Below are 21620 nucleotides of genomic sequence, written 5' to 3'. Positions count from 1 at the left end.
TGTAGCCTGAAAGTGGCTCACATGTTTTATAAAGAGAACCTCCCCACTTTCTCACTTGCAGAGAACAAGATTTAGAAATTCCAAAGGCAAGAGGGAAAACACAGGGCCAGCAAGACAGAGAAAAATGGTGACTCCCTGGGTTGCTGGGATCTTAATGGGTATATGGTAACAAAAAACACCTAATACTGAAATAGAATTAAAGAATAGAAGAGGAGTCATTAACTGTAAGAGCTGGCATTTATGGATGCCAATAAAGGCCATAATGAATCCCTGAATGGGATTCATGGCAACACATCAGGGAGTGTATTTTTGCTCCATTTCTGTGGATGAGGAAGCCAAAGTTCACAGAGGCTGTTGCTTGCCTGAGGCCCTAAGTATCATAGTCAGGATTTGAGCCCAGGATTTATGTGCCTTATCAACATTAAGAGCATGTGCTCTGGAGTCAACCAACGCTGGTCCAAAACCTGGGACAGGTGACTTCATCTCTCTGACCCTCCATTTCTTCTGTGAAATGGGGTGGTAACAATGGTGCCAAATTAACAGGCTGTTGAAAGATTGGGCATATATAAAGCACTAGACACAGTGGCTCACACATAGTAAGTGCTCAATTAATGTTGACTGTATTCTCATTAGTACTAGGGCTAGAATTAGTACTACTATAACTACTAGCTTGTCTGCTCTGACTCAGAATCACAGGATTTTCACAATTGGCTAGGACAACCTGATGAAGTAGGATGCTGTCTATCATGATATTTTACCGTACTTACTTCTAAAACTCATTCCTGTCCACTCCCAGTCACCCAGTGCTATTAAGCTGCACTCTATATAGGAATGACACTTCCACCAAAGTCAAAGCTCCTAAAGACTGCGTGATCAGGCCAGGCATGGTGGCTCCCACCTGCCATCCCAGCACTTTGGGAGGCCAAGGCAGAAGAATCACTTGAGGCCAGGAGTTCAAGCCCAGCCTGGGTAACATAGTAAGACCTCCATCTCTAAAAATAATTTATTTTGAAATAGCTGGGCATGGTGGCACACACCTGTAGACCTAGCTACTTGGGAGTCTGAGGCAGGGGGCTCACTTGAGCCCAGGAGTGATAGTGTCATATACTCCAGCCTGAGGGACAAAGCAAAACCCCACTCAAAAAAAAAAATACTGATCAGACAATGTCACTATGATGTCGGGCATTCCACCGTGTGATGGCTCATCCCATAAAGTGCCTGCTGTCTATTTGGGTAGATGAGCTAAGAGCACTATTCCAAGGGTCAAGGGTCCTGGGTTCAAGGCCAGATCTAACATCAACTCCCGGTGTGGCTTTGGGAAATTCCCTTCCCTTCCCCGGGCCTCATTTCCTTCCAATGTAACATGAAGGAGAGAAACTAGGTAGACTCAAGGGACCATTGTGGGGTTCTGTACAGGGATTCACTCATTCACCCATTTACTATTAGTCATACAGTCATTCAAGAAACACTTATCAAGTGTTGATCATGTACCTAAGCACTTAAGCCAGACACAGTCCCTGTCTTCATGGAGCTGAACTTCTAGTGGGGGAGAGACAATAAATAAGTACATAAATATGTGACTTGAGCAAGTGAGATGTGTCCTGAAGAGAAATGGAGCCCAGTAGGAATATAGTGTAGGGAACAGAGGGGTCACTCTAAAATAGGCACCAGAGAATGGCCTCTCTGAGCAGGTGACAAGAAGAGGAGCCATCCATGAGTAAGTCTCAGGGAAGAGAGAGTTCCCAGTTGAAAAAATAGCATATCCAAAAGGCTGCGGTGAGAACAAGCTTCAGATGTTCATGAAACATCAAAACTTCAAGGGGGTGGAACCGAGCGAGTAGGAAAGTCTACATCTAATAACGGTTCAATGAATTAAACTTCCAAGATAGACTCTGCCATGACTCCAAGGAGTTACTCATAGTAAGATTTGGGCACCGTGAAAGGCCTTTGGATAACTACAAGGCCACCAAATGGGCCCTTCCAATTCTACCCAAACATTTTCTCTGCCTATAACAACCTTCCCCATCTTCTCTACATTTAAGATTCAGCTTCGGCATGAGTCTTGCACCAGGATCCTTCCCTAAGCCCCCAGTCCCAGCTAGGTTGAATGTCTCCCTCTGTGCCCCATAAGAGCCCACATTTATCACATGGTAAATGATTATTGCTTTAACCACTTGGCTTCCCCACTCATCTACAAGCTTCTTGAGGGCAGAGATGATAAGGTGTCTGTCTCTGCATTCTGTGTCACAAGGTAGATGAGGGGTAGATGAGGGCCTTGCCAAAGTACATGCTGAGTACATAATCCAGCTACCTTCTATGTATTGAGTGTCTACTATAAACAAGGTCTACACCGAAAATTTTAAGTCAATCTCTCATTTAATCCTCTTAATCATCCTATGACACAGGTATTATTATCTCCACTTCATAGACATAGAAATAGAGGCTTAAAGGAATTAAGTGTCTTGCTCATTGTTAACCAGCTAATACCTAGTGAAGCAGGGATTCAAACTCAAGTATTCTCAACTCCAGTGCTTTCACTCTTGACCACCAAAGTGGTGGTTCTCAAAATATGGCCCTTGGACCAGCAGCAACAGCATCACCTGGGAACTTACTGCAAATGGAAATTCTCAGGTCCTGCCCTAGACATAAGGACTTAGAAATTCTAGGCAAACTGGCCAACAATCTGTGTTTTAACAAGCTCTCCAAGTGATCCTGATGCATGTTCACTCAGGTTTGAGAGCCATTGCACTGGAGTTGATTGCCTTGCTGTGTAAACCCATTCACTATTTATCTAGTATTCACTAGGTGTCTGATAGTATGTGAAATGCTGAGAGTACACTGGCGAGAAAAGATTGTCAACAGCCCCTGCCTTTATGGAACTCATTGTGCGGTGTTTGTTGAATGAATGTGCTACCCTCCCACACTTGGAAACTCATGGTTAGAGTTCAGTTAAATGAAGATGGTCTGGACTGTAGTCCTTTTCCTTGGTATGTGGCAAACACTATGCTAAGAGTCATGGGAGCTGGAACAGTTCTGAGGAGGATACTGGAAACCACTCCCCACCACCACCATTTCCCTTTTCGTTTTCCCTTCCCTGGCCCAGTGAGGTGGCCACACATGGGTATGGACCCTCTAATCTGTCTTTTTCACTCAATGCTTCTTCCCCATTTAATTAAGATGTGCAGCCTCTGTGGAATGCAGGGGACCTGCCAACACAGAAACAAAACAGCAAAGCTGACCACCCCCCAACATTCTCAGCTGAGCTTCAAAGCACAAAGGCAGATTGCCTATTGTAGGCTGGTGGCCCTCGGTGTCCCCAAACCAGAGATAGGAATGAAAAGTATTTCAAGTAGACTAGACACCTGCCAATCTCTTTCTGAGAAACAAGCTCCAAATACAAGTTGCCCACAAGTATGGCCAGGAACAATGATTGCACAGAAAATTCTCTTCTTTCTCACAATTATCCCTGGGACCTGGAAAGTATTTGACAAACCATTGAACCTATCAAGTTTTCTCTGTCAAAGAGGAAGAAAATGCCTGATCACATCTAAAGAGGGAAGGAGAGGAGGAAAGGGAAGAAATGTGTGTTTACTGAGGACCTACTGTTTGCCAGGCACTATAGTAGCTGCCTTACATATGTTCTTGTTAATTTTTATAACACTCTTACACAGTTAAATTACTGTCTCTATTTGAAAACAGTAAACCAGGGCTCAGAGAGGTTAAGTGACTTGCCCAAGGATACACAGCTAGTAAGAAGGAAAGCTTGAATTCAACCCCAGTTCTGCTTAACCATAAAGGCCATGCTCTTGTGGACTATATAACACTTTCTTCCTCATTTTACCCAAAACAAAGTCTACAAGCCAATCAGGAGACAGGTCTAGAAGAGTCCTTCACTGGGGAGAATAAATTTTATCCCTGACTTCAAAAGTATAAATTTCATTTAATAAAAGAAACAGTATGTGTGGTACTGACACTGAGACAAAATGGAATTGAAGTTGGTTTTCCCTCCGACTTTGAGAAAATATTCAGAGTAAGTTTTTCTATTTTAGGCACAGTTACAACCAGAGCAGTCAAAGTGAATTAGTTTGGGGGACTTTTTTTTTTATTTTTGCCTAGTCATCTGTAAACAAGATCTATTAAAATAATTAAATGCAAATTTGGTAATTTCCGCAACATTTAACTCAAAAATAGCAGATTTTATAAGAATGGGTATATTTAGCAATACATTGGCTCTTAGCTTACTTTTGTCTAATGGCCTATTTTAAAGTCATCTTCCAAGGATGAGAAGTTGCCCTGTTTTGTCAACTGTTTTAATGCAGTTTTGAGGTGGGGAGTAAAACTGCCTCCTCTACCCACAACTTGAATCAGAGGAGCACGGTTGGGAAATTTGTCATACTTTACTTTATCTCCTTTCTTGTGACAATGACAATCTTTTCTTTCCCAGCGTCTCTTCTGCTGGCATGGTGGCAAAGGACAAAGAGAGAATGGAAAAGTACCAAGACACCAGGACCCCAGAATGGGAGACCTATGAAAGGGCCAGCTTCTGCTGGGACCTTCCTTCAGTGGGGGTGGCTGGGATGCAGGCAGAATGGTGGGAAAGGCAGACAAGGAGTAAGGAGCCCATACAAGGGGAGGCAAGAGCCACACCTATTTAAATCCTATGGTGCCTCCCTTCTGCCAGAGGAGCGAATGTCTGAGTCAGCAGCAATTGCATCTGAACTAGTTTGCCCTGTCACTATTTATAGGCTCCACAGGGCTGTGTGGTATACTCAGAGAGGCCCTGCTTGGTAACAACACAAAGGGATGCAAAGGCAGAGGTAGGGGAGGTCAACGAAGCGAAATACCAGACTCCTGAGGAAATCCTCAAAGCACACCTGAGCACTTGGACAAAAATCCAGGGCCAAACTGCAGCAACAGCCACTACACGGAAAGGAGACTCTCCACAGAGACCTGGCTTTCTCTGGGATTTTGCTGGTGTATAATCAGCCCTACTCCCCCCACCTCTCACATGCACATTATACCTTGAATTTCAATAGTTAAGTCACTCCTTGCAGGTCCTTATCTGGAAATCCATGACAGCCAGTGTTCATGAAACCTCCTCTTGTATGGACCCTTTGTGCGTTATGCAGTGAATCCCATCTAAATCCTTGCAAGATAAGTCTTATCATCAATCCCACTTTGTAGATGAACAAACTGAGGCTCAAAGATAGAAAAAAAACTGGAGCAAGATCACCAGCTCGTAAGTGGCAGAGTTGGGCTTTTCTTAACCCAACAGTTACAGTGAGAGGCAAGATCTACAATAGAAGTTTCTCTCATCTAAGTTATCTTGTCACCCTAGATTGAAGTGAAGTCCTGGGCCAAGATGCAGAACAAGAGGGGTGCAGCCACCTGAACTGGCTGCCCCATGTTCCTCACCCTTTCCAACTCCTCTGCTGCCAACAGAACCCAGGACTCTATGCCCCCAGGAAACTTCAAAGCTACAACATTCCTTTCCATACCAGATCAGTATTTCCACAAATGGGTTTTGGTGTCAAAAACTGTTAGGTTCATATCACATCTCTAATGGTCATATAATCTTTAAAAGTCTGGTTCTGAATTACAGCATTCCAAGATGGCCGAATAGGAACAGCTGCAGTCTGCAGCTCCCAGCATGATAGACGCAGAAGACAGGTGATTTCTGCATTTCCAACTGAGGTACCTGGTTCATCTCATTGGGACTGGTCGGACAGTGGATGCGGCCCATGGAGGGTGAGCTGAAGCGGGGCGGGCCATCGCCTCACCCGGGAAGCACAAGGGGTCGGGGATTTCCCTTTCCTAACCAAGGGAAGCCATGACAGACTACCTGAAAAAACAGGACACTCCCTGCCCAAATACTGCACTTTTCTCAAGGTCTTAGCAACTGACAGACAAGGTGATTCTCTCCCGTGCCTGGCTTGGCAGGTCCCACACCCATGGAGCCTTGCTCACTGCTAGCACAGCAGTCTGAGATTGAACTGTGAGGTGGCAGCCTGGCTGGGGGAGAGGCATCCGCCATTGCTGAGGCTTGAGTAGGTAAACAAAGTGGCCCAGAAGTTTGAACTGGGCAGAGCCCACCACAGCTCAACAAGGCCTACTGCCTCTAGAGTCCACCTCTGTGGGAAGGACACAGCTGAACGAAAGTCAGCAGACAACTTCTGCAGACTTAAACGTCCCTGTCTGACAGCTCTGAAGAGAGCAGTGGTTCTCCTAGCATGACATTTGAGCTCTGAGAACGGACAGACTGCCTCCTCAAGTTAGGCTGCCTCCCATGTAGCCTAACTGGGAGACACCTCCCAGTAGGGACCGACAGACACATCATATAGGTGGCTGCCCCTCTGAGATGAAGCTTCCAGAGGAAGGATCAGGCAGCAATATTTTCTGTTCTGTAATATTTGCTCTTCTGCAGCCTCTGCTGGTGATACCCAGGCAAACAGGGTCTGGAGTGGAACTCCAGCAAACTCCAACAGACCTGTAGCTGAGGGACCTGACTGTTAGAAGGAAAACTAACAAACCAAAAGTAATAGCATCAACATCAGCAAAAAGGTCCTCTACACCAAAACCCCATCTGTAGGTCACCAACCTCAAAGACCAAAGGTAGATAAAACCACAAAGACAGGGAGAAACCAGAGCAGAAAAGGTGAAAATTGTGAAAATCAGAGCATGTCCCTCCAAAGGATCGCAGCTCCTCACCAGCAATGGAACAAAACTGGACGGAGAATGACTTTGACTAGTTGACAGAAGTAGGCTTCAGAAGGTCGGTAATAACAAACTTCTCCAAGCTAAAGGAGAATGTTTGAACCCATCACAAGGAAGCTAAAAGCCTTGAAAAAGGATTAGACGAATGGCTAACTAGAATAAATAGTGTATAAAAGTCCTTAAATGACCTGATGGAGCTGAAAACTGTGGCACGAGAACTTTGTGACACATGCACAAGCTTCAATAGCTGATTTGATCAAGTGGAAGAAAGGGTATCAGTGATTGAAGATCATATTAATGAAATAAAGTAAGAAGAGAAGTTAAGAGAAAAAATTGTAAAAAGAAACGAACAAAGCCTCCAAGAAATATGGGACTATGTGAAAAGACCAAATCTACATTTTATTGCTGTACCTGAAAGTGATGGGGAGAATGGAACCAAGTTGGAAAACACTCTTCAGGATATTATCCAGGAGAACTTCCCCAACCTAGCAAGGCAGGCCAACATTCAAATTTAGGAAATACAAAGAACACTACAAAGATACTCCTTGAGAAGAACAACCCCAAGACACATAATTGTCAGATTCAACAAGGTTGAAATGAAGTAAAAAGTGTTAAGGGCAGCCAGAGAGAAAGGCTGGGTTACCCGCAAAGGGAAGCCCATCAGACTATCAGCGGATCTCTTGGGAGAAACCCTGCAAGCCAGAAAAGAGTGGGGGCCAATATTCAACATTCTTAAACAAAAGGATTTTCAGCCCAGAATTTCACATCCAGCCAAACTAAGCTTCATAAGTGAAGGAGAAATAAAATCCTTCACAGACAAGCAAATGCTGAGAGATTTTGTCACCACCAGGACTGCCTTACAAGGACTCCTGAAGGAAGCACTAAACCTGGAAAGAAACAACTGGTACCAGCCACTGCAAAAACATGCCAAATTGTAAAGACCATCAATGCTATGAAGAAACTGCATCCATTAATGGGCAAAACAACCAGCGAACATCATAATGACAGGATCAAAATCACACATAACAATATTAACCTTAAATGTAAATGGGCTAAATGCCCCAATTAAAAGACACAGACTGGCAAATTGGATAAAGAGCCAAGACCCATCAGTGTGCTGTATTCAGGAGACCCATCTCACGTGCAAAGACACACATAAACTCAAAACAAAGGGATGGAGGAAGATCTACCAAGCAAATGGAAAGCAAAAAAACAACAGGGGTTGCAATCCTTGTCTCTGATAAAACAGGCTTTAAACCAACAAAGATCAAACCAGACAAAGAAGGCCATTACATAATGGTAAATGGATCAATTCAACAAGAAGAGCTAACTATCCTAAATAGATATGCACCCAATACAGGAGCACCCAGACTCACAAAGCAAGTCCTTAGAGACCTACAAAGAGACTTACACTCCCACATAATAATAATGGGAGACTTTAACACCCCACTGTCAATATTAGACAGATCAATGAGACAGAAGGTTAACAAGGATATCCAGGACCTGACCTCAGCTCTGCAACAAGCAGACCTAATAGACATCTACAGAACTCTCCACCCCAAATCAGCAGAATATGCATTCTTCTCAGCACCACATCGCACTTATTCTAAAATTGACCACATAATTGGAAGTAAAGCACTCCTCAGCAAATGTAAAAGAACATAAATCACGAAAAAACTGTCTCTCAGACCACAATGCAACCAAATTAGAACTCAAGATTAAGAAACTCATTCAAAACCGCACAACTACATGGAAACTGAACAACTTGCTCCTGAATGACTACTGGGTAAATAACGAAATGAAGGCAGAAATAAAGATGTTCTTTGAAACCAATGAGAACAAAGGCACAATGCACCAGAATCTCTGGGATACATTTAAAGCAGTGTGTAGAGGGAAATTTATTGCACTAAATGCCCACAAGAGAAAGCAGGAAAGATTGAAAATTGACACCCTAACATCACAATTAAAAGACCCAGAGAAGCAAGAGCGAACAAATTTAAAAGCTAGCAGAAGGAAGAAATAACTAAGATCAGAGCACAACTGAAAGAGATAGAGACACAAAAAACACTTCAAAAAATCAATGAATCCAGGAGTTTGTTTTTTGAAAAGATCAACAAAATTGATAGACCACTAGCAACACTAATAAAGAAGAAAAAAGAGAAAAATCAAAGAGATGCAATAAAAAAAGATAAAGGGGATATCACCACCAATCCCACAGAAATACAAACTACCATCAGAAAATACTATAAACACTTCTATGCAAACAAACTAGAAAATCTAGAAGAAATGGATAAATTCCTGGACACATAACACTCTCCCAAGACTAAACCAGGAAGAAGTTGAATCTCCGAATAGACCAATAACAGGCTCTGAAATTGAGGCAATAATTAATAGCCTACCAACCAAAAAAAGTCCAGGATCAGACGGATTCACAGCCGAATTCTACCAGAGGTACAAAGAGGTGCTCGTACCATTCCTTTGGAAACTATTCCAATCAACAGAAAAAGAGGGAATCCTCCCTAACTCATTTTATGAGGCCAACATCATCCTGATACCAAAGCCTGGCAGAGACACAACATAAAAAGAGAATTTTAGACCAATATCCCTGATGAACATCAATGCGAAAATCCTCAATAAAATACTGGCAAACCAAATCCAGCAGCACATCACAAAGCTTATCCACCATGATCAAGTCGGCTTCATCCCTGGGATGAAGGCTCTTTCAACATATGCAAATCAATAAACGTAATCCAACACATAAAGAGATCCAGTGACAAAAACCACATGATTATCTCAGTAGATGCAGAAAAGGCCTTCAACAAAATTCAACAATCCTTCATGCTAAAAACTCTCAATAAACTAGGTATTGATGGAACATATCTCAAAATAATAAGAGCTATTTAAGACAAACTCACAGCCAGTATCATACTGAATGGGCAAAAACTGGAAGCATTCCCTTTGAAAACCGGCACAAGGCAAGGATGCCCTCTCTCACCATTCCTATTCAACATAGTGCTGGAAGCTCTGGCCAGGGCAATCAGGCAAGAGAAAGAAATAAAGGGTATTCAATTAAGAAATGAGGAAGTCAAATTGTCCTTGTTTGCAGATGACATGAAGTATATTTAGAAAACCCCATCGTCTCAGCCCAAAATCTCCTTAAGCTGATAAGCAACTTCAGCAAAGTCTCAGGATACAAAATCACTGTGCAAAAAGCACAAGCATTCCTAAAAAACCATTAACAGACAGAGAACCAAATCATGAGTGACCTCCCATTCACAATTGCTACAAAGATAATAAAATACCTAGGAATCCAACTTACAAGGGATGCGAAGGACCTCTTTAAGGAGAACTACAAATCACTGCTCAATGAAATAAAAGAAGGCAAAAACGAATGGAAGAATATTCCAAGCTCATGGATAGGAAGAATCAATATCATGAAAATGGCCATACTGCCCAGAGTAATTTATAGATTCAATGCCATCCCCATCAAGCTACCAATGACTCTCTTCACAGAACTGGAAAAAACTACTTTAAAGTTCATATGGAACCAAAAAAGAGCCCTGCATTGCCAAGACAATCCTAAGCCAAAAGAACAAAACTGGAGGCATCATGTTACCTGACTTCAAACTATACTACAAGGCTACAGTAACCAAAACAGCATAGTACTGGTACCAAAACAGAGACATAGACCAATGGAACAGAACAGAGGCCTCAGAAACAATGCCACACATCTACAACCATCTGATCTTTGACAAACCTGACAAAAACAAGAAATGGGGACAGGATTCCCTATTTAATAAATGGTGCTGGGAAAACTGGCTAGCCGTATGTAGAAAGCTGAAACTGGATCCCTTCCTTACACCTTACACAAAAATTAATTCAAGATGGATTAAAGACTTAATGTTAGACCTAAAACCATAAAAACCCTAGAAGAAAATCTAGGCAATACCATTCAGGACATAGGCATGGGCAAGGGCTTCATGACTAAAACACCAAAAGCAATGGCAACAAAAGCCAAAATAGACAAATAGGATCTAATTAAACTAAAGAGCTTATGCACCACAAAGGAAACTACCATCAGAGTGAACAGACAACCTACAGAATGGGAGAAAATTTTTGCAATCTACTCATCTGACAAAGGGCTAATACCCAGAATCTACAAAGAACTCAAACAAATTTACAAGAAATAAACAACCCCATCAAAATGTAGGCAAAGGATATGAACAGACACTAATCAAAAGAAGATCTATGCAGCCAAGAGACACATGAAAAAATGCTCATAATCACTGGTCATCAGAGAAATGCAAATCAAAACCACAATGAGATACCATCTTACACCAGTTAGAATGGCGATCATTAAAAAGTCAGGAAACAACAGATGCTGAAGAGGATGTGGAGAAATAGGAACGCTTTCACACTGTTGGTGGGAGTGTAAATTGGTTCAACCATTGTGGAAGACAGTGTGGCAATTCCTCAAGGATCTAGAACCACAATTACTATTTGACCAGCAATCCTATTACTGGGTGTATACCCAAAGGATTATAAATCATGCTACTATAACGACACATGCACATGTATGTTTATTTGCTATTATTCACAATAGCAAAGACTTGGAACCAACCCAAATATCCATCAATGATAGACTGGATTAAGAAAATGTGGCAAATATACACCAAGGAATACTATGCAGCCAAAAAAAAAAGGATGAGTTCATGTCCTTTGCAGGGATATGATTGAAGCTGGAAACCATCATTCTCAGCAAACTATCACAAGGACAGAAAACCAAACACCGCATATTCTCACTCATAAGTGGGAACTGAACAATGAGATCACTTGGACACAGGGCAGTGAACATCACACACAACGGCATGTCGGGGGGTGGCGGGCTGGGGAAGGGATAGCATTAGGAGAAATACCTAATGTAAATGATAAGGTGATGGGTGCAGCAAACCAACATGACACATGTATACCTATGTATCAAACCTGCACATTGTGCACACATGCCCTAGAACTTTAAGTATAATAATAATTTAAAAAGATGAAATAAATTTTTTAAAAAAATTAAAAATAAAAAATAGAAGTCTGGTTCTTAAAAAAACAAAATCTTCCTTATAAGGCATTAGAATATTTCTCTCTCCCACTTACATCCATTGGTGGTTGTTTTCCTCAGAAGGCAAGGCATGCCTTGACATGTTCTTTTTCTCAATTTTGAAATACAAAGTATCCTAAATTTTCTTCTAATCCATTTCCCTGTCTCCATTTTCACTAGTACCATTTTGGCCCAAGACACCACAGTCATCTCTCACCTATACAACTGAAGCATCTTTCTTATCTACTCCGGACTTCTTCCAATCCATTCTCAAGTCTTCGTTTTTTGCATCCTGGTCTATCTTTCCTAATTTCCTCAGGTCTATCTTTCAATTTACTACCTCTTTCTGAAGCTATATCTAATTTGTTGTTTAACTCTGAAATTGACTATTTAATTTCAATGACAATATTCTTTTTTTTTTTTTTTTTTTTTTTTTTTTGAGATAGAGTCTTGCTCTGTCGCCAGGCTGGAGTGCAGTGGCACAATCTTGGCTCACTGCAACCTGACTCCTGGGTTCAAGCAATTCTTCTGCCTCAGCCTCCCAAGCCATGGGGACTACAGGCACATGTCACTTTGCCCAGCTAATTGTTGTGTTTTTAGTAGAGATAGGGTTTCATCATGTTGGCCAGGATGGTCTCAATCTCTTGACCTCATGATCTGCCTGCCTTGGCCTCCCAAAGCGCTGGGATTACAGGCATGAGCCACCGTTACCAGGCAGTGACAATATTCTTGATTTCTATAAATTTTAGTTAGCTTTAAAAACAATCTTCCTTTTTTTTTTAAACAATACTCTGTTTTCATTATGGCCTCCCATTCTTTTTCAAAAAATTCTCTTTGATCATTTTAAACAAACTTATTTTATTGTTTCTTCCATTTGGTTTCTTTGTTTCAAGTTCTTGAGATACTAGTACTTATTGTGTGTGCTAACTTTCCTTCATGTGAGATGCCTAATTACCTGGCTTATAATTTTTTATTATTATTAGAACCTTCAACAGAGGTTCCTTTATTTTGTAAAAGTCCTCTGAGTCAAGGGATATAGAAATAAGACTACAAAGGTAGCTTGTTCACTAGCTGTTTTTTTAGCCCTAGATTAGTTCACACCTTAATTTCTCACGTTAGAATTTCTATACTCAGGCGGTGCACCTACACATAATGTAGACTTGACCTTTTACTTTTTCACCAGAGATTTTCTTCTCTCAGCCTTGAACCCTGGGCAGGCAACAACCTTCCCTACAGCTTCTTTGGATATGTCAACAGAGTTTTTCTAGCTCTTCATAAAACAAGCAAAGTCCTAGCCTTATTATAGGAATGTCAGTTGCAGCTCTACACTTCACACTGGCTCTAGGCCATGTTACCTGTCTCTTGATGAGACATCAGCTTTTATCAACACAAACCTTTATGTTTTAGAACCTCTATCTATGCTGGAGCTCTTCTTTTTTTGTCTAATCCTTTAAACAAAATCCTATTAGCTCTTCCTTAATAATTCTTTCTTTCTTTCTTTTGGAGTATAGATATCGACAAAGACATAGATATATAGATATAGAGAAATAATCTCAACTAGGTCTAAGTGTTTTGAAGAAAAAGAGGGCCATGCCAATTGAGTCTGCAATGTTGCCAGTTGAGTCCACCATATTGGTAAGGATATTACTTCCCAATCCACCACAATAAGAATGATACTTCTACAACCACAAGTCTTGTCCTATTACCTGCCCCACAAACACACATTTGGGACACCTTCCTGTTTACCTTCACTTTATGTCTTCCCTTTTATTAAAGAACTGAATCTCCATCCTCATCTCCAATCAAACCCATTCTCACCGTGCCCTCCAGCCACCCTGGCCTTTCTCAAATAAACTGGCCTCGAACAAAACCTTCCCACCTTGGAAATCATGCATAAGCTGTTCCCTCTGCCTGGAATGTTCTTCCAGCCCCTCCCTCAACCCCTTTTTCTCATTAAGTTCTCTTCATTCTTTATATCTCCATTTGTTGTTTAAGCTACACTGTCTATGGTCTATGGTCTAAGCCTAAGAGAAAAGCTTTCTGGCCCCAAATGAGGTCAGGTCCCTCAGTCGTATGTTCACACAACATCCCGAACCTCTTCATAGCACGTACCATTGTTGTCATTTAAATCCCATAAAGGGTAGTTTAGTTAATTATTGCCTTTCCCACTGGACTGTAACTCCAGAAGGAGGAACCTGTCTGGAGTGCACAGTGCTATATCCCCACCGCATAGTACAATAAATATTTGTCAAGTAAATGCAAGATTTCTGGCTCCAGTCTTTTCCGTCATTCTCACTCTGAGGCACCTGAGCTCACTGCATTTTCCCACAAGCCTCTCCTGAAGCAAGAATACTGTTGTCTGGAAGGTTTATTCACTGCCTGATCAAGATTTGCTTCTAAGCAGCAGGGGGGGTCATTGAGTTCATGGGAACATATTTCCACAAAGCAACAGCTGCTCCCTTCATTGCCTGTTTTCAAAAAGAAGCAGCAGAATGAGATTTATGGGGTTCAAAGGTGGATATGATCGTGCAGACTTGGTCTTGGGTCTGCCCGACTCTCTCTGTGAACTTGGGATTGCTTGGTCTTTTCTGGCCCTTGGGTTCCTTGTTTTTAAAATAAAGGGCCCGGGCAGATAATTTATAAGAAACCTTTTTTTTTTTTTTTTTTTTTTTTTAGAAAACTATGATAATATGAATAACCTCACTGCAAGAGGCAAGAAACTTGCATCCTCATTTCTTCTCTAATGCCTGCTAGCAGTCTGACCTTGGGCAAGTTCCCGACTTCAGTTCTCCTGTCTATAAACTAGAGTTAATCCCCAATCCTGCCTCCTTCCCACTTTGAAACCAGATTGTATCCATCATGATGTGGTGGATACCATTGGTGCCCTGCCCAGATTCTTTTCACAGCAGGTGTCCCCATCCCCCAGAGGCTGTGAATGATGATTGCTAATGGCTCACAGCCACCTTCTTCTATGGAAAATTGGCTGTAGCTGAATGAGAGCTACCTTGCCAATAAGGTTTCTTTCCCCACCCCTTGAAGCAGCCCATAGACAAGGCAGCCCATAGTGAATGACAAACACAAGCAGCCCACAGTCAATGGCTAACAAACAGCCCATAGTCAATGACTACCATGAAAACACGGAAGGCCAGACCCTCGCCTCAAAGCGGAACCAGCTCTGAGATGCAACTGATGCTCAGGGCTTCTCATGGAATCAGGCTGAAGAACAGCTGACCTAGCTGGTCTCCTTCCCCTGCTATATCCTAGCTGAGTTCCTTGCCCTGCACAATCTTGCTTTCCTCACTACCCTTCTCTGGAAAGTGTCCCTCTATAAATCACTTGCACAAGAACCCCCATCTCAGACTCTGCTTCTAAGGAATCCAACCTAAGATGCAAAGTGAAGCCCTCTTGCTTTGCATACATCATCTCATGGAATGCCTACAACTATTCGCAGAATGATGCACTTCTATGATCACTGTATAGAGATTAGGCATGAGACCATGAGAAGTTGAGCACCTTGTTCAAGCCTGAATCTTAAAATGTCTGCATCCTGTTGGAGTAGCCATCCAGCCCCATGGAGTAGCCACAAACTGCCAGGAGAGACAGAGAAGGAGAAATAGCGTCTGTTTCTCTTCAAGTTCTTCTTTCGCTAGTCCTCTGGTGACCCCACTGTTGGCTGCCCCTCCCCTCTATCCACCAGCACTGGGGAAGCACAGGCTTACTTGGCACATCAGTTCCCAGCCGAGCCGGGTGCACAAACACACATGGCTGAGGTTGCTAATGGAGCAGAACTCCAGGCAAAGCTGGTGGAGAGAGCCAGTGGAAAAGTTGGCCCAAACCCCGCTTTCTACATCAAGAGGCAATGAAGGAGGTGATGGACTCTCTTAAGAAAGAAACGGGGCCGGGCGCGGTGGCTCAAGCCTGTAATCCCAGCACTTTGGGAGGCCGAGACGGGTGGATCACAAGGTCAGGAAATCGAGACCATCCTGACTAACACGGTGAAACCCCGTCTCTACTAAAAAATACAAAAAACTAGCCGGGCGATGTGGCGGACGCCTGTAGTCCCAACTACTCGGGAGGCTGAGGCAGGAGAATGGTGTGAACCCGGGAGGCGGAGCTTGCAGTGGGCTGAGATCCGGCCACTGTACTCCAGCCTGGGAGACAGAGCGAGACTCCGTCTCAAAAAAAAAAAAAAAAAAAGAAAGAAAGAAAGAAACGGTTTTCTCTACAATATGCACCTTGGTCACCTCTGGACATGATCAACTTTCCATCTTTTCCTTATTCCTATTTTATTTAAGGAGTGGCTCTTAGGCAACAGACTTCAGCCCCCCACCCACACATGCACATATTACCATTACAAAGAGTACTTTCATTGCCTTTCCAGTATCCATTCTCCCCATTCCTTTCAATCATAACCTGCTTCTCATTTGGGGAACTTACCTGTACACCAATCTCAGCCATATGGTTTAGGCCGGGCTGATCTTCCCCTTGGTTCTAAGGATTGACTTTCCTGGCATCTCCCAGACACTGATCCCATTCGAGCCAATGAGAGAGACAGAAAGAGAGAACCCCAGGACATGAGAAAGAGGTACCTGTAGAGACACTCTCTCTTTTGTGAATGGAATGTGCTGAAGATGGAAATTCTGCAGCTGCTGCTGCTGTTTTCAGACCAGAAGAAAAAAGCATAGAGCTACAATGACCCACCAAGAGGTGCCCAAGGAAGGAATGAAAAGGCAAAGGGAGAGGAACTCAGGTCTTTAAACTGCTAGATCAAGCCCCACCTGAACTGGGCATCGTGTCTTGATTTTCCTGTTGCTTTGGTCAATAAGTTGCATAAATTATTTAAGCCAGAGTGGTTTGTATTTTCTTTCTGTATACAATGCAAAAAGTCTTGCATGATATGTCTCTATTTTGCGTTCTCAAGGGAATTAAACACTTCTGGTTAATACCTCACACTGTTTCAAAGAATTCACACCCTGTAAGCTTCACTGTCCTTCTATTTCCCCTTTGGGGGGTTCTGTTGTTGTTGTAGTCATTGCTGTTGCCTTAGCAGTTACTCAGTGAGTTGGCGGTATCACCCAAGTAAGGTGAAATATTGAAAAGATATTTAATGCAGCTCATGTCTCCACTTACATTCCCAATTCTGAATCTAGATGAGGGGCAGTAAATTGTGCCACACCACCACCATCACCACCACCACACACACACCACACACACACACACACACACAAAATCTAGTTGATCAGTAGAAACATCAGTAGAAACCTTTTTTTTTTTTTTTTTGAAACAGAGTCTCACTCTGTCACCCAGGTTGGAGCGCAGTGGCGTAATCTTGGCTCACTGCAACCTCCGCCTCCCGGGTTCAAGCAATTCTCTGCCTTAGCCCCTGAGTAGCTGGGATTACAGGCGCTCACCACCACACTCAGCTAATAGAAACCCTCTAAAATGCTGTGTTGAGAAATATCCTGAGATCCATTCCCGCCAAGGAGGAGACAAGCACTCTATCTGGTGATATATACCATAGATGTGGAATCACGGGTGGAGGAGGAGGGAATGCATACATTGGTCACCTCGGATCAAAAAAATAAAACATAGCTTGAAGACTTGCCATAATGTCAACTTCCCTTGCAGCCAGCAAGTCTTTCCTCCTGTTCTACCTAAATAATTTATAATGCAATTTCAGCCCAGCTTTCCTTGGCCTATTCACAGCAGCCATGAGGACTGGCTTGTCAGCCTCACCTGACCCTTTTAGATCCATGGTAAAGAGTGCTATACAAAGCTGTCTTTGCCATCTCATCATCTTCACACGCTAACTGATCCCTTCCCTAGCTTTGGGTCTCAATCTAGAGTAGGCACTTCCTCTCCATGCAAAATGACTGCAAAGCCCACATCACAAAGAATGCCTACCTTTTGGAAAGCACATTTTCTGTCCATCCCTAGGTACAGCAAAAACTCTCTAAGTTAAATAAAATGAGACTAAGAATGGTTTTGAAAACCCTGATTCTCCATAATTTAGTGTTATGATCTGAATGTCTGTGTATCTCTCCCAATTCATATGTTGAAGCTAATTCCCAATGTGATGGCATTTGGAGGTGGTGCTTTGGGGAGGTAATTAGGTAATGAAGGTGAAGCCCTCATGAGTGAGATTATAAGGAGAGACATGAGAGAGATTACCTCTCTCGGCCATGTGAGGATACAGTGACAAAGCCACCATCTACAAACCAGGAAGCTAGTCCCCACCAGATACCGTATCTGCAGGCACCTTGGCCTTGGACGTCCCAGTCTCCAGAACTGTGAGAAATAAATATTTGTTGTTTAAGCCACTCCATCTATGTCTGTGGTGACTAACACACATAGTGACAACCTTCTTCCACAGCATGGCTATTTTATATCTCCAGTGACAGTCAGTAGCCAGCAAAAGTTGGACATTAATAAATCACTGCAAAGCATTATTAGCTGGGAATTCTGGTAAATGATAACTAAAGAAAAGGAGTTCCCACACCTACAAACACACCATCTCCTTAGTCCTCTCATTACTGCTCTTCTTTTAGGAAATTTGCTCTCCTCCAATGTCTGTGGTCTTGGTAAAGCTAGAAATCATCAAGTCTCATTTTCCCTTACCCATGAAGGGGCAACATAGGATCCACACTAGACCAAGGGGACACTTCTTAGGACTTGACAATTTAAATGAAACTAGGCTAAGATAAAAATTGGAGCTTACCAAGTGGTGGTGTTTTACAAGATGGTCCAATAATCCTGCTTTCTAGATGCCTAAAATTTCCCTGGTTTCTGGATCCCCGACCTTCCCTTCTCAAAGGCGTTCAATATATTCTCATTTCATTTATGCTAGGAAAGGTTGGTTTCTGCTGCTTGCATCGACAAACACTAATGTGTAGTGTTAACACCCCAAGAAGGTGTTTCCTGGATTTTTTAAACCATAATTATATGTTTAAAAAAACAACCATTTCACACTTTTGCTGGCATTACATAAGAGTTTTGTCCCAGAAATCAATGGCAAAAATTCTCCATGTATAAACTGAACAATGTCATGACAATAGAATTTTTGTCAAGGAACCCGAGTAATCTGAAATTGCTTTTGTGATGTTGATCTAATGTCTCATTAAAATTAGGCAAATCAAGGGGAATGCAAATGCCATCAAACTGAGAGCATTGTCTGGAGAAAATGGATCTTCCAGGAGAAATGCATTGTTTATAGGGTGTTATGATTGGCACAAGCAGCCTCCTCTTGTTAAAGCACTTTTTTGGGGCGAGGGGAAATGAGTGTAATTTGCTAATTACACAGTCCAAATCACTTAACAGTATAATGGGTTTCATGTTGTCATTTTTAATGGCCTACCTTTTTCTCTGTGCTTATTTCATCATTCTAGAACGCTAACAACAAAAACAATCATATATAGTAAAAGCTTACAATATGTGAGACACTGTACTAAGAACTTTACCTGCATTACCTGAATCCTTCCTCATAAGAACACAGGAGGTAGATTCTATCATCATGCATGTTTTCCCAGATGAGAAAATGGAAGCTTGGTGAGAAGTAATTCCAAGTGTGCAAAGCTTGTGGTACACAGGTGGACTCTAGATCCTGTAACCCTAACTACATATCATGGTATTGATTGTGTTTTCTATGTGCCAAGGGCTGTGCTCGGCATTTCACATAGGTTCCATGCCATGTTTCACACTCACCACAATTATCTGAGGAAAGTTCTATTAGCCACGTTTTAAAGAGGAGGGAATCAAAGCTCAGCGGGATTAAGTAACTCACACAGGGTCACTTAGCAAGATTCAAACCCAGGCTGTCTGGCTACTGCATAGTCCCAGCTCTTATCCACTCTGTTATGCTTCTTCTAGAGAAGATCAGACATGCCCTCCCCTTTCACTCTCCTGGTTAATTTTTAAAGTACTTTTGAAGACTGTGAGCACCCCCACTGCCCTGCAGTGTCTTCACCATCATGTTGCTGCAGAATTAAACGAGTAGACATGGACTCCATTAAACACTTAGAATAGAGCCTGGCACACAGTAAATGTGTATTAGCCCTCCTTATCCGAGGGTTCAACCAACTTAGAACCACAAATAGTTGAGAAGGGGCCAGATGTGGTAGCTCACACCTATAATCCCAGTACTTTGGGAGACCAAGGTGGGCGGGTCACATGAGGCCAGGAGTTGAAGACCAGCTTGGCCAACATGGCAAAACCCCATCTCTACTGAAAATACAAAAATTAGCGAGGCATGGTGGTGCATGCCTGTAATCTCAGCTACTTGAGTGGCTGAGGCAGGAGAATCTCTTAAACCCCGGAGGCGGAGGTTGCAGTGAGCCAAGATCACCCCACTACACTCCAGTCTCGGTGACAGAATGAGATCCTGCCTTAAAAAAAATAATAAAAAATAAAAAATAAAAAAATAAAGTTGAGAAAGATAAAAAAAACAATAAAAATAATACAAATAAACAATACAGTGCAGCAACTATTTACACAGCATTTACATTGTATTAGTCATTATAAGTAACCTAGAGATGATTTTAAGTATTCAGGAGAAAGTCCGTAGGCTATATGCAAATCGTATGCCATTTTATATGAGGTACTTGAGCATCTGCAGATTTTGATATCCTTGGAGGGTCCTGGAACCAAGCCCCTGCAGATACTAAGAGGCAACTGTATACACATTTGCTATTTTTCTTTCTTATCATTATTGCTACTCAAGAGAATCAAACACCTTCCAAACATCTTATAAGTACCTGTTTTAATTCCAACTGTGTGTTTATTATTATCACTATGGTTTTAGTCAATAAAGTCTGTCCCCTGGGATTTCGATTGCTTGAGCTTCTGTTTGTCCTCCTTGCCTTCTTTTTACTTGTGTTTGCCACATTTTTTAATCATCGTAGGATAACTTGCTGTATGTCCTTACAGGCAATCAAAACAAAGAAACGTGTATATGGTTGTTCTTTTGCGTAAATCGGACTTTCTGCCCCCAATTAATCCAAATTGACTAAGGCTGGCTGTAATTAGAAGTGGCAGCTGTTGCACTCCAACTTCCTTTCAGGGCCTCCTTCTGAGCCTTTTTTTAGAAAAAGAGAAGAATTGGATGAGGGTCTGAGCCAGTTATGCTCACCTGAGAGTCACATGCCAACTCCTGATTTTTCTCCAACACTTGACTTCGATGCAGGCAAGGTCGGGCGGGCTACTACTTCTCACCTGGGCAGGGAAAATGTACTAGAGGCTTTTGGGTGCTTCCCCATCCCCCAGTTTCCTAAGAACTGCTCCCTAAACATGGAAAGGGACCTCAGGGGTCATTTTTATACGAAAAAGCCCCACTTCGTGGCCATTTCTGATTGGGCCAGAGAGCATCACCTGATACAAGGAGCACCAATCAGAGCCCTTCTCCTGGAAATTTGAAATTGAATGTGCAAAACCTTCATAGGTCTGGGTTTGTGCTTGAATATGAGGACACGTCAATATGGGGGCGTTGAGCTTGCCATGCTGATGGGGTCATCTTTTACCATACGGATAAAGTAGAGAACACTGGTCTGGACATAGAGAGGAATTCAGAAGGTTAAAAAAAAGAAGAAGAAGAAGTGAAAAATAGAAACAGAGGAGACAGAGATCAAGCCAACTGCTACGCAAATCTGAGATCAGACGCCGTTCAGTCCAGGGTGAAAGGCGGAATAATGACCTTAGTCCTGGGCCTGCTGCTGCATTAGCTGGACTGTACTTTTGCCCTTGGCATCTGTGAGGTATCCCTGGCTCTTTCCAATCAGCAAGTGCTTTTGCTCTCTCCAGCCTCTGTGGATTTTTGCTTCTTGCC

At 42.4% G+C, this 21620-nt stretch overlaps 1 protein-coding gene and 1 long non-coding RNA gene across 6 annotated transcripts in view; both read right to left on the bottom strand.

The window, feature by feature from the left end:
- The window catches only part of LOC105467743 (shisa family member 9), a 344353-nt gene that overhangs the window by 143104 nt on the left and 179629 nt on the right, over nucleotides 1-21620 (bottom strand). The window lies entirely within an intron of this gene.
- The window catches only part of LOC139359833 (uncharacterized), a 170521-nt gene that overhangs the window by 76431 nt on the left and 72470 nt on the right, over nucleotides 1-21620 (bottom strand). The window contains exon 3 of one of the 4 annotated variants that reach the window (XR_011616321.1): nucleotides 15993-20873. The exons of the other annotated variants lie outside the window; for them this stretch is intronic. This is a non-coding gene — a long non-coding RNA (uncharacterized lncRNA). Of the gene's footprint in view, nucleotides 1-15992; nucleotides 20874-21620 lie in introns of those variants that run through there. 4 annotated transcript variants of the gene reach the window in all.

This window comes from Macaca nemestrina, chromosome 18 (assembly GCF_043159975.1).
Source record: "Macaca nemestrina isolate mMacNem1 chromosome 18, mMacNem.hap1, whole genome shotgun sequence".
NCBI lineage: Eukaryota > Metazoa > Chordata > Mammalia > Primates > Cercopithecidae > Macaca > Macaca nemestrina.
The sequence above is the reverse complement of the archived record's forward strand: the minus strand, read 5'-3'. Positions and strand labels throughout refer to the sequence as shown.